Below are 12382 nucleotides of genomic sequence, written 5' to 3' on the forward strand. Positions count from 1 at the left end.
TTGATTAATTGATGATGTAATTATTATACAGTTAGCGAGCCCACCTGAATAAAGGAATAACCTAACCGGTGAACGTAACAGCTTCAGGTGAGTTTCTGGCCCCATCTTGTTATGTTTTCGTGGCTGTGTGCATACTCGATGTGATTAGTTAATACACTTATCCTAAGTGATAAGTGTATGCATATATGTTTATGTGAAAGGTATAATTGTCTGCTTGTCGGTATATGAACGATCTACAGATATTGCATGTACCGCCAGGTAAAGTTTTGATGATAAGATTATTGTATGTGAAGAATGAATGATGTATGCATGTATGAACTTAACAATTTTGTATATAGAGAGGTAAGGTATGAAGGTTAGGAAGAAAGGGTGACTGGACCCTAATAATATCTGAGGATGGGGTACCGGACCCTAATAATATCCGAGGATGAAGGGTGACCGGACCCTAATATTCGAGGATGAAGGGTGACCGCACCCTAATAATATCCGAGGATGGAGGGTACCGGACCCTAATAATATCCGAGGTATGTAGGCGAATGCTCTTATAACGTAAGGTAGTTATGATTGTGTATGATGAATGATGGACATGTAAGTATGTAATGCGTACCTTCGGGCACGTATATGAGTATGTAAAGTAAGATATGTGATAACTAGAACTCACTCAGCGTAGCTGACTTTTAGTATGCACGCAGGCAAATAGGTTGAAGCAGCTCGCATGACTGAAGACGCATGGCATAGAATCGAAAATGTTGGCATCTCAAGAAAATGTCATGATGTTTTAAAAGACTATGTTTTATGTTAAATAAATTTGAATGTTTGTTAAGACAAGATCGACAGTATTTGTAATATATTAGGTTGAAGTTATATTCCACGTAAGTTTTAATTAACTCTGATATTTAGAACTGCGTTTATGAGTAAATCCAACACCAAAGTAGGGCTACGGTAACGGGGCCTACATAGGTATATAAGAAATTACAAATAACTATATTCCCTACTAATCCTGAAGTCTTCCACTAGCTGCTCCATGACCTTTGACCACGTGCTCCATAAGTCCAGTAGTGATAAGTGGAGAACAAGTCTCAAAGCGTTATTGATATATAAATATCAGTCTCATGCGAACTCGTTCATCAACAGCTACGTTGGATTAGGATCCTAGATCCATGCTCTAGCTAGAGAATACTCTGTGAGGATAATTGATGCGAGTACGTCTTAAAGTTGCCAATACTGTCTAACACATAACCATACTAAATGAATCATTAGATAAACAAGTAATACCAAGGAACGTCTATCCTATATATCTTAATACATATTTCAAGGACAAAATATCATAAGATAGTCAAGGATAAAGGATCCTCAGTATAAAATTCAGGCCTAACAGTATTCACCTCTTCTTAAGGGCCTTGTCGCCAGTTTATTCCTAAGGTTTAAGGGGTTTTCACCTCTTCTAAGGGCCTTGTCGCCAGTTTATTTAGGCCTTGTCGCCAGAATTTCTAAAATCTTATTCAGGATAATGTTGATATAGCAATTTCATCGCTATAACCCCAGGATTAGAGGAGCTCCTAAACAATGGTCTTATTGCAAAAATAAGATGGTCTAGACATTATCCAGGTTAATTGATATACGATTATGGTATGATTTCCTATTTGTGAATATTCATCTTTCGTATATTTACAAGATAAAATTATAGACTTGGTATTGGTTTGTTGAATAAACTTAAGCTACTACTAAGACATTTTCATTTCTAACAAACTTAAATTTTCTCTAAACGGAAAAGGGGAAAGGATACCAATATAAGTCATAAAAGTATATACTATTTATCATGCAGGAAAAGATGATTCGGGTTTCACTCAAAACGGAGCCCATCCACCCGAACCATCATATTGTTCTAACGCAGAAAATAAAAGATGGTTTGGGCTTCGTCCTGAACCAGGATCCCTCCACCCAAACCATTATCCTAAGAGTGCTACATTATCCTTACATAACCAAATGAAAAATGTTCAAAACCACCATCAAAAGCACATTAAAACAACCTGGAAACCAGGTTCAAACTTTGTCACCTTCGACATTATCATTCTCCTTCTTCTCCAAATCATTATCCTTCATCTCTTCACCAGCCTTGGCTGCACACTTCTTAGCCTCCTCAAAAAACTCAGTCTTCTCCAACTCCAATGAGGCTTTGAGATCTAAAATCTCTTTGTCCTTCTTTTGAGCAACTTATCCTTTGTGTCAGCAGCATGCGGGAGATCGGCAACCTTGACCTCAGCCTCTCTCTGAGCTAATTCAGCATCTTGACGGTAACCTTCAATTTTCTGTTATCCCCAAATTAACATAAGTTTTTCCGCAGATTACTATTTTCAGGATAAACAAAGATACTTACTGTTCCAAGAAAGTTGGTAAGAGCATGCAGCTTCTCTACAGCATCGGTAGTACTCATGTCGGCGAAAGGCTCGGTTTTAGCTGAAGTAGTGGCTTTCTTGTTCTTCTGCGCAGCACTTTTCTGACGAGTCGTGGAACTCTTACTATTAGAGACTGGGTCTTGGAATGTTCTTGTTTTACCACCGTCCTATCCTCGATGAGATCGTCTAGGTTGACTAAGCTAAAGGAATACTTTGACTTCGGCATCCCTATACAATGATTTATCAAGTTATTTTCAAGAAGGCAAAATCCCGAGAAAATCATAAAATACCCAAAGACTTACCAGAAGACATACTTTCAGCAGGTTTCGCAGCGGTCACACTTGTTTCCCATGTTTCTTCTTCTAACCAAAACTCCCTATCCTCTGCTGGAACCTTAAACAACGCCTTAAGCCTTCTATTCGTATCCTTCCTATACTTTATCAAATCCTCAAACACAACTGCCAATAAAGAAACCGTATTAAGATAAATCATTTGAAGAAAGAAATTTACCCTAAAGATTTCATACCCTTATGAACCCATAATGGGCAAGTTCATTCCGTCAGGAATAGAATCACGACAGACGAAAAATAATTTTTTCTTCCAATCGGGGTCACTACCGGTCACCTTGGGAACCATATAAAGACGGCGATTTGGATTGAAGACTGTAGCGGAAAGATCCGTGAGTACGAAGATTATAGGTCTCGGCTATCTCGGGCACACCTATGGACAACCTGTGGGTTTTATTTAATCGATCTACTGTGGCCAAGACCCTCCACACCATTGGCATGACTTGGAGTACGAGAACCCGGTAACGTCAAAGAACTCCTTGATAAGCAGAGAAAATGGATATGAAAGGCCGATTGAAAAAGGGTAATAGAAAAAGCAACCCAGGTTTTAGAGGAGAAGTCAGCCTTGACTTTAGAGTCATACAGTCTGATAATGGCTTCGGCAGGTAACAGCCTGAATATTTCGGAAATCTAATGTCAAGATCTCTAAAAAGACATTGGTCTTCATCGGTGGCGGGAATATGAGCTTGGTCAACGAAATCATCCGAGGTTGTGAAGGAGAAAGGATTGGGTGCTCGAGGGGTTCTCTTCCTCATAATTATTCGAATCGGAAGAAAAATTTCAAGAAATTAAGAAGACGAGAGAAAAGAACTGACCTGATTATGAACCGGTGGAAAGATTATTATTTTTTAGATTGGGAAATGGTTTGATTATAACCTAAAGAAACAGTTGTAGAGTCTCCTTGATCCACGTGCACGTCCTTTCAAATCGCAGAGATATTATTGATTTTAAAATTCAAAATTTTTATAGCTGTCACGCGGTAAAAATTGAGGGCAATTATTGGGAGCGGATTTTTATCCTCGGAATTGAGCTTAATTTAAGGATTTCAACCCATGCTGTTATTCTGAGGAAGTACTTTGACTAATTCAATTGTCCTATATTATTCTTGTTTGTTTTGCAGATAAGAACACGTGGTAAATGTGATTATAAGAACGTGGATCGCAACGAATATTATTTGAACTTCGTCAAAGTCGAACGTGGGCAACTAACGGATCATGGAAGAATTAGTCTAGGGTTTCCGGATTTCTCGGAATATCTGTTGTAACTTTTTCTTATTTAAACACGAGCTGATAGATACGTTTAGAACACCACTCTCACAACTTAGCTACTAGCAATCACTGTAAACACTTAAGCATTTTAATTCAATGAGATGTTATAACCCGTTTAAGAAATATTTGGGTTTGGTAAGACCCATACCCATGAATTTGGGTCAAATGCATGAGAAGACTTCATTTAAAAATCAAGCAAGTCTGGTGATTTCAAAAAAATAAGAGCGACAACGTCACAACACGTAGGATTTTTACGTCTTCGTTTATATATATTATAGATAGATTATAGATATAGATAGATAATAGAGTCTATCTTAAGTATTTATTAACTTCGTAGAAATAGAAATAGAATGCCCTAATTCTTTCTCTCCCGGACACACCCACCCGCCTCAAACCAACCTTGGTAGCAGTCACGTTGATTTCGTCACCACCGGTAACCATTTCTTCTTCATCTCAATGTGCCGAGTATCTTCTACCAAAACAAATTATATTATTATTATTATTATTATTATTATTATTATTATTATTTGATTCGTATGGTTTAGGGTTTTTGATCTGAAGTTGTTTTCTTCGTGCCCATGATTAGCTACCTGTACATTCTTAATCTGATATTATTAGCCATTCATTTCTAGGGTTAGTTTCATTTCAAACATGGGGAGTAGATTGGGAAGAAGAGTCGTTAACTTTGCCAATATTCCTATTAAGCTTCTTATGCCCACCTCTTTCTCCAACATTACCGAAATCGCACTCAAAACCATTCCCTCCGCCTCCAAGGTTAGTTGGTATTCACCACAATTTCTTCATATTCAGTCTGATGCGTTTGAATCTTGTTTCTAGGTTGAAATCAAGAGGGTTTTGGAATCGCTATATGGGTTTGAAGTGGACGAGGTTAGAACGCTTAACATGGACGGAGAGAAGAGAAAAGAGGCGGGCTGTTGATTGCAAAACCTGATTACAAGAAGGCGTATGTTACTTTAAGGAACCCCCTTTCAATATCACCGGATCTCTACCCGATTCGTGTGATTGAAGAGGAACGCAAGAACATGAGCAAACAGTCCAAGTCCACCATTGTTGAAGGCGATGATGAAACTAACAAGACTCACTGGCTTCATGGGAGCGGGGTCAAGAAGCAGACCGGGTATGGTGGCAGGGTTTGGCACAGGCCGCCCCAGAGAAGTGGTGTCACTAGCAACGCCTCTGCAACCGCCAGGTTTCCTTGGACTAGTATGCGCTCATCAAGCAGGTAGAACAAGTTCATCATTAGACGGTGCTTTTTTTTTTGTTTGGTGTGTTTTCTTTTGTGGGAGTTTTAAATAAACCCGATCACTTATTATCATTTTAATATGTTATAAGATGTTCTTCTCTTTTTGTGGACGCTGAATCTTTTTTGTTGTTTTTGTGTAATCTCGACGATTGATCATCATGTTGAATTTAGCATTCTATCATCTTTTACTCAAATATATTCTTAGTTATCTTTAAACCTCATAAATGTTTATAAGGGTGTGAAGTGGATGGTACTAACACAGACTTCACACGTCTTTGGGTTTACCAGTTTAGTAGAACTTGTTCGGGTCAGTCTTGGGGTGAACTCATGAAACATGTTTAGCTAAACGAGCCATGTTCAAGCTCGTTTGAATTTGTACTTTTTTTAAATGTATTATGTTAAAACTGAACAATTAAACTGAAACTAGGCTTTTACCCGTGCATTGCCATGTGTGGGCTTATTGTTTGATGTTATTTGTTTTGTAAGCAAGTTAACCAATTAACCGAACAGTAATTGAATTAACCAACAAAACTGAACAGCATTAATTGGATCGAACCAACAGTAAAAGTTAGCAGTTTCCAAATTATTCTAATTTTGTTCATTCTGTTTGGTATTTAGTATTTACTGCTTCATTTACATGTGAGCCAATGTGTTGTGCAGCAACATATACAATGAGTTACTGTATGTGTATACATAGAGCGAGAGTATGAGGATACCTGGAGGGAGAAGGAGGATGATGATGATGATGATGATGATGATGAAGAGTTACTTCTGTTTTAAGTCAGGGTTTTGGAATCCGGAGGGCAGGGGTTTAGTTTGTTAAGATAAGATTCGGCAAGGAAGGATGGATGTTTGGGTTTGTTAACGGAGGGAGACCAGGTTCAATGTCATAGACAACAAACATTTTAGGTTGGGCCACCCGACGGTCTATCGTAAAAAATACTTAGACAACTCTTTGTTTGTTTTGTTGGTTGTTCAAAAAAATATATAATTTTCTCATAATGTCAAATCCAGTTTTGTCCTCCAAATCTTAGAAATTCCTAAAAGCCTATGAATTTACTAAAACTATATTTTAACTAATTCTTTTGTTGCTTTTCTACAAATTTATTTAAACCTTTTATGTTTTTTTAAACTTCACTAATTAATTGTTTTTTTTTTCGTTCTATCCTTTTTTGCAAAGATCCGGCAATATTTCCTAAGATACGTTTTTTTGCACCTTTTCATTACTGTTTTCGCCTATCTCGAGCTTTGGGCCATGATCTCCCATGTCAGGTTAATGACTAATGTTCCATAACATCTACGCTATCATCTCCTTGAATCAGTCAACTGGTGCATGCAATCGACAATAATCTATGAAAAAAATATGATATACTAATAAAATACAGTTTCAACTATTATATATATATATATATATATATAACTAAATCTACTTGTCTCTGTTCATCTCTAGGGTTTTTGGATATTGGATTTGCTATCTGCAATGTCATCACACTGCACAGGATTAAGTTTCGTGTCATGTTACCAATCTCTATATGCAAAGGAGTATGTATTCAAAGCTTCTCTCCCACTTAATAATAAGCCTCCTTTTACAACCATTTCTCTACCGAGATTGCGCTTTATGGTATTTCTCCAGTTCATTTCACTAGTTATGTTTAAAAACCCTGCTATGGAATATAATATCTTTAGCTGCCAATTATGATTAAATATTTATCTCAAACGGGTCAACTGGACGTACGGGCCGAAAGCCTAATTTTAATGCATATGACCTCTTAAATGATTTTTAAACACTATTGTTTCTGTAATACAAAATTAACGCATTAGTTTTTGTAAACAGATATTTAATATGGCTAAAAAAGTGTTTTCAGTTCAACCTGATCCATTTTGACCTGTACAAAGTGCCGCATATTGACCTGTACAAACTGACCCATTTTAATCTGTACAAAACTACCCATCTTGACCTGTACAAGTGACACATGTTGACCTTTACAAACGGACCCATTTTGACCTGTACAAAGCGAACCATATTGGACTGTGAAACAGGCTGCAAGTTTGAGAAGAAGTAGCCTGAGAGCTTCTAAAGGAGTCAAAGAGTCAAACAAGAGTTATCAAAGTTATGATGATGATGATTTTGAAATGGACGAGGATGAGAGGAAAGAATTCAGGGAAAAGATTAGACAAATGGTTGAAATGAACCCCGAGGTTGAAGAAGAACTTGACCCTGAAGAAAAAAGGAAAAAAATGCAGAAGCTTTTGGTTGAAATACCCTTGTTGTAGATGAAGATTATCCTGATTGGCCTGAAGATGTTGATGGATGGGGTTTCAATTTCAGTCAATTTTTTCATAAAATGAGTGTTAAGAACGTTAAAAAAAACGATGATGATTATGATAGTGATGGTGAAGTTAATTGGCAAGATATACAGCCCATTAAAGACATCACTTGTTTGTTATTCTCAGACCTTAGCCTGTTGGTTGTTTTAGAGCATAATCGTTATAGAAGGTTAGTGTGTGTATTTTGATTGCTCTTTTCATTATGCCCGTGCTTGTTTATGTTTTTTCATAAGTTATATAAAGGAATGGTTCACGAACGAACATAACAGAACATAGATAAATGAACATAAACTAAAACTAGTTAAGAGTAATGTGAAGAATAACGTGTTCGTGTTTGTTCACGAATTTAAATGAACGAACAAGACATGCGTTCGTGTTCGTTCATTTAACTAAATGAACAAGCTTTTTTGTTCATGTTCGTTGGTTTATTAAATAAACGAACTTTTCCGCCGGACGGTTCATGAATTGTTCACCGAATGTTCGGTTCATTTACAGGCCTAGTTGGGAAAATTGCATGTAAAAGGGTCGATAATCTGTATTATAAGTTTATAATCAAATAAGGGACACTGTTACCTTTTTTTTGAACTGTACTGTTACCTGGTTAAGGGTTATATGTTATTGGGATTTGGGTCCTTAATTTAGTTTTAAACATTATGAAATGTTTTGCATGCTTGATGATTTTATGATTGTTTTTTGTTAGGCCAAAGGAAAATGAAAGGGTTCGTTATCAACTGGAAAAAGCTATACAGCTTATATGGGATTGCAGGATACCATCACCGAGGGTAACGATAAATTCATCTCTCTCACACTTACATTATATATACATATACACGTATCTGCATATGTAAAAAAAGAACATATATTTGTTTGACAGTGTGTTGCAATTGATGCTGTTGTGGAGCGTGACTTGGTATCGACACTTGGAGTATCTGTGTTTCCCGAGCTCATATTTACAAAAAACTGGGAAGATCTTACATCGCGAAAAAGGTACCAATCATATTATGATATCATGATGTATTTCCTCGGTTATAGTTTTGGTTAAAAATATCAGTATTGGCAAATGACGTGTTTGCCCATTACAAGTAGACGATGTTATTGGTACTCAGAGGGAAAATCTGTCTAGAAATTATTCTTAGTTTGGTTAAGAATTGTGTTTTGTGTTTTGTTGGTTTTTCAGAAATAAGAATAGCGGATGAGTTGTCAAAAGATAATAGCCTTCTTTTACTATGGAGGAGCGAAGCCGGCTTGCCTTAGTAATAATACCTCTGCAATCATCAATGAAGCAGTTCCTGGTTTTACCACCAAGAAATAGTGTACAAGTTGATATGCAACCCAAGCCAGCAATCATGCTACCATGACCTTGTACTTCTTGTATGAAAAGTTGTGCATTGCTGTTTTCTTAAGGGATTATATAAGAAATTTTGGAAGAAGTATTTATTTGGCATTTGCATGTATTTATGATTGTTGTATGTGGGATTTACTGGGTATAATTGTTGTACATTTATCAGGTTACGTTATATGTTATACATGTTTTCATTATGCTAACTTAATATTATCTTTAAACCGTTGCATTGATTTAAAGTTGGGAAAAACACAAAATTCAGTGTTGGATTAATGATCAACAAAACTCCAACCTATGTAGCATCAACAAAACCGTTACATGAGAGACTACTGCCGTACAAACGGTCGATCTAACACCGTAATCAAATTTTAGGTTAGTCAACACCGAATGTTATATAACCCAAACAAGAATGTAACAAGTAGGTTGAGCACTTGTGAGTTTGGACGTAGTAGTTTACACCAAACTGGATTTGTATTTATGGAGAACAATTGTAATGCATGTATTTTTGAAATCCTTTAGGAGTTTTAGGCAAAATTGTTTTCCAAATATTAAAGAAAAAAATAACCTGTGCAAATTTAGAATTTTCTCAATGTAGCGGAAGAAACAAAACGTTTTCTTATACAAATATTACAAGATAACTTGCTTATAAACAAAGATGTACAAAACAAAAAAACGGTACAATTAGTTGTATGTATACAAAAACACGTGATCCAAAAAGCTTAATAAATGCGAAAGTAACAAGCTAGCAGCTTGATCTCTAAGCTAGTATGCACTCGACTTCATCTTCGCATTACATAATATAAGAAAGTTTCTGAACCCCATGTGAAGAAACACTAAGTGAACCCACAGGCAGATTATAGATAATCTGGGGGTTAAGTAATGTTTCCCACGAATGAGGTCCAGCAGAGAATGTTGTTCTTCAGGGGACCTGCAAAACAGACACCGTAAGCTCGTCACTGAGAAGGGGGGGGGGGGGTTCCTCCTTGTGACCACCCTCCGGCGTGAGAATCAGACTAGATTGCTCTGAATATAAGTGTATATTAAGAGATTGCTAGATAAGATTGAGATAACAGATGATGTCCTTACCATTCCAAGGTGTTGGAGTATTTATAGCCGAAGGTAGGTTTCCAAGCAGGTACAGCCGGCTGAATAGTATTCCTGTTCTACCAACAGTGGACGTGCGCACAGGCCATGCTGGTTGGTGGATAGGTTACGGCCAACAGTAATAAGGTCGGCTGTATACTGTTCCTTTACTGCCGGCTACGCACTGTTCCACCAACTGTAGGCTGCGCACGTCCCCTCGTAAGGGTTGGTGAGTAGGCAGCGGCTAATAGTGACAAACAGTACTAGAGGGTGCTCCTCCTCGTATTGTTGTCGGTGAGCTGTCACCCTGTGATTAGTTCATGGGCTGCTCTGGTCAAATTGTCTGTTCCGCCCATACCTTAGTAGGTATAGTACGAAAAGACCTTCCAGAAGCATACGGACTGGCTCATTTAGGCGGGAGTATTCCCGCCTTGCTCATTCCTTCATGTGACTACTGAAGTAACGAATGCCTTGTGCGTGTAGCCTTGCTGTTAGTGCGGGTAGCCTTCCCTGATGGCTTGTATCCGCAGCTGCGGGAACAGGCGGGGTACTTCACCATTGGGAGGCTTTCCCTGCGGGTACAGCTGGCGTACTGCGCGTAAGGTTCTTTGAGCATGGTGTGTCCTGCTGGAGCAGTTGGTCATTGCGCAGACGTCCCTGTTCAAGGTGAGTCTTGCGGGTCCAACTGGGCTCTGCTGGGACCTACCTCTTCAAGTCCCCCCAGTCCAATGTTCTTCTCATGAATGTTTAATAAAGTGAGGTGAACTTTTAAACTTAGCAAGGGGTTTTGAAAAGGGTATAGTTTTTCGGTTTTCCGTGGTGATTCATCCCGCGGTTTTCCTGATGTCACGCAGAAATTCCCGACTTTTCTGCTTGATCTTTGGGTGTGAAGCGGGTAGGTTTGTAACCTCCTCGCGCGTCAGGAGCGTTGAGTCCCAATTGTGTGGATTCTCCATGGGGTTTTGGTGGTTTTCGACATAGTGATCATTTATGCTGAAACCACCAATTCCATCTTGGAGTTTCAAACAATATAGTTCTCGACGTTCCCGTCGTGCGGGAATGTTATTCACGTTTCCGCAAGCATAGCCCAGAAGATCCTTCTTGGTTTGAATTCCCTACAGAGTGCTAAGTACGTGAAGGGTTTTGCCTTGACACTGTACCCGCACTCGTCTTACGGTTACTTTACTTCCAAGGTATTCTTGGCTTCAATTCCCTGCGGGTGCTCGGTATGTGAAGGGTTTTGCCTTGACACTGTACCCGCATCCGTCTGACGGTTACTTGGTTGCCAAGTTATTCTTGGCTTCAATTCCCTGCGGGTGCTGGGTATGTGAAGGGTTTTGCCTTAACACTGTACCCGCGTCCGTCTTACGGTTACTTGGTTGCCAAGGTAAGGGGTATTTTCCCGCTCACTTAAATCTTTTTGAATTTTGAATTTTGAAATTCGAAGAGTTGGTGGAAAGATAGGAACAGTCCAAACATCTGAAACGTCGTGCGACGGTTTCTTCTGACTGTGTGAGGACGTGCAGGAAGTTATGGTGACGTGACAGTACATGGTCATTCCAGACGCTTTTTCAGGCGCGTGGGCGCGATTTTTCGGGCGCGTGGCCGCGAAATTAATGGTATGTGTCCTGTCAACAGCTGTTGCCAGCTTGCTTTTTGCCACGTGTCGTGGTTTCATTACACCTTCGTTTTCTCTCTCTTCCGCATTAATTTCATCGCATTAATTGCGATTAGTATATAAAGGGGGAGAGGGTTATTTGTAATCCACACTTTCACTCTTTTCTTCATCTTCTTTGCGATTTCCGGCGAATACTTATCCTTTTCAGGCAAGCATTCTCCCGAAATCGTTTTCTTCTTTTACAAGATGTCTCGTGATATCGATTCTACAGCTGACGACAGGAGTACTGCTGGCGAGTGCCAGTGTGCTCTGCCTGGCGATCTGTACCGGTATGTTGTCAGGAAGTTCATGCTCGAGTCTCTCGAGCCTGAGTTTCCTGAACCCCATCAGACCGTGTACGATGCCCCCCGAGGCAAGATCGGGGTTTATGCAGCATTCTTTGTCTATGGGAATCTTAGGTTCCCATTGACAAAGTTTGTTTACCGTGTCCTTGAGAGGTATGGTGTTCATTTGACCGAGTTGCACCCCATGGCGATCGCCAAGATTCGCCACTTTGAGTGGGTGTGCCGGATACTGGGCATTGAGCCCTATGTTGATCGCCTGATGACCTTCTACACTTGGAGGTGCATCCAGGGGTGGTACACGTTGACAACCCGGATTAAGGGTTTAAAGATCTGTGCGACCGAGCGCAGTCTTCGCGCTTGGAAGAAGGAGTTTTTCTTCATATCCGCCCGCG

At 39.1% G+C, this 12382-nt stretch overlaps 2 pseudogenes across 1 annotated transcript; both read left to right on the top strand.

Moving 5' to 3' along the window:
• The first annotated feature begins 4660 nt into the window (after positions 1–4660).
• Positions 4661–5504, top strand: LOC143603875 (uncharacterized; annotated as a pseudogene). Its single transcript, XR_013148157.1, has 2 exons — positions 4661–4785; positions 4849–5504. The product of XR_013148157.1 is annotated as an uncharacterized LOC143603875 (transcript).
• A 1249-nt stretch (positions 5505–6753) lies between these two features.
• Positions 6754–9093, top strand: LOC143603877 (thioredoxin-like fold domain-containing protein MRL7L, chloroplastic; annotated as a pseudogene).
• The last annotated feature ends 3289 nt before the right edge of the window (positions 9094–12382 follow it).

This window comes from Bidens hawaiensis, unplaced genomic scaffold, assembly GCF_021521415.1.
Source record: "Bidens hawaiensis isolate Kalapana, Puna unplaced genomic scaffold, B.hawaiensis_p1.1 tig00063276_1, whole genome shotgun sequence".
Lineage (NCBI taxonomy): Eukaryota > Viridiplantae > Streptophyta > Magnoliopsida > Asterales > Asteraceae > Bidens > Bidens hawaiensis.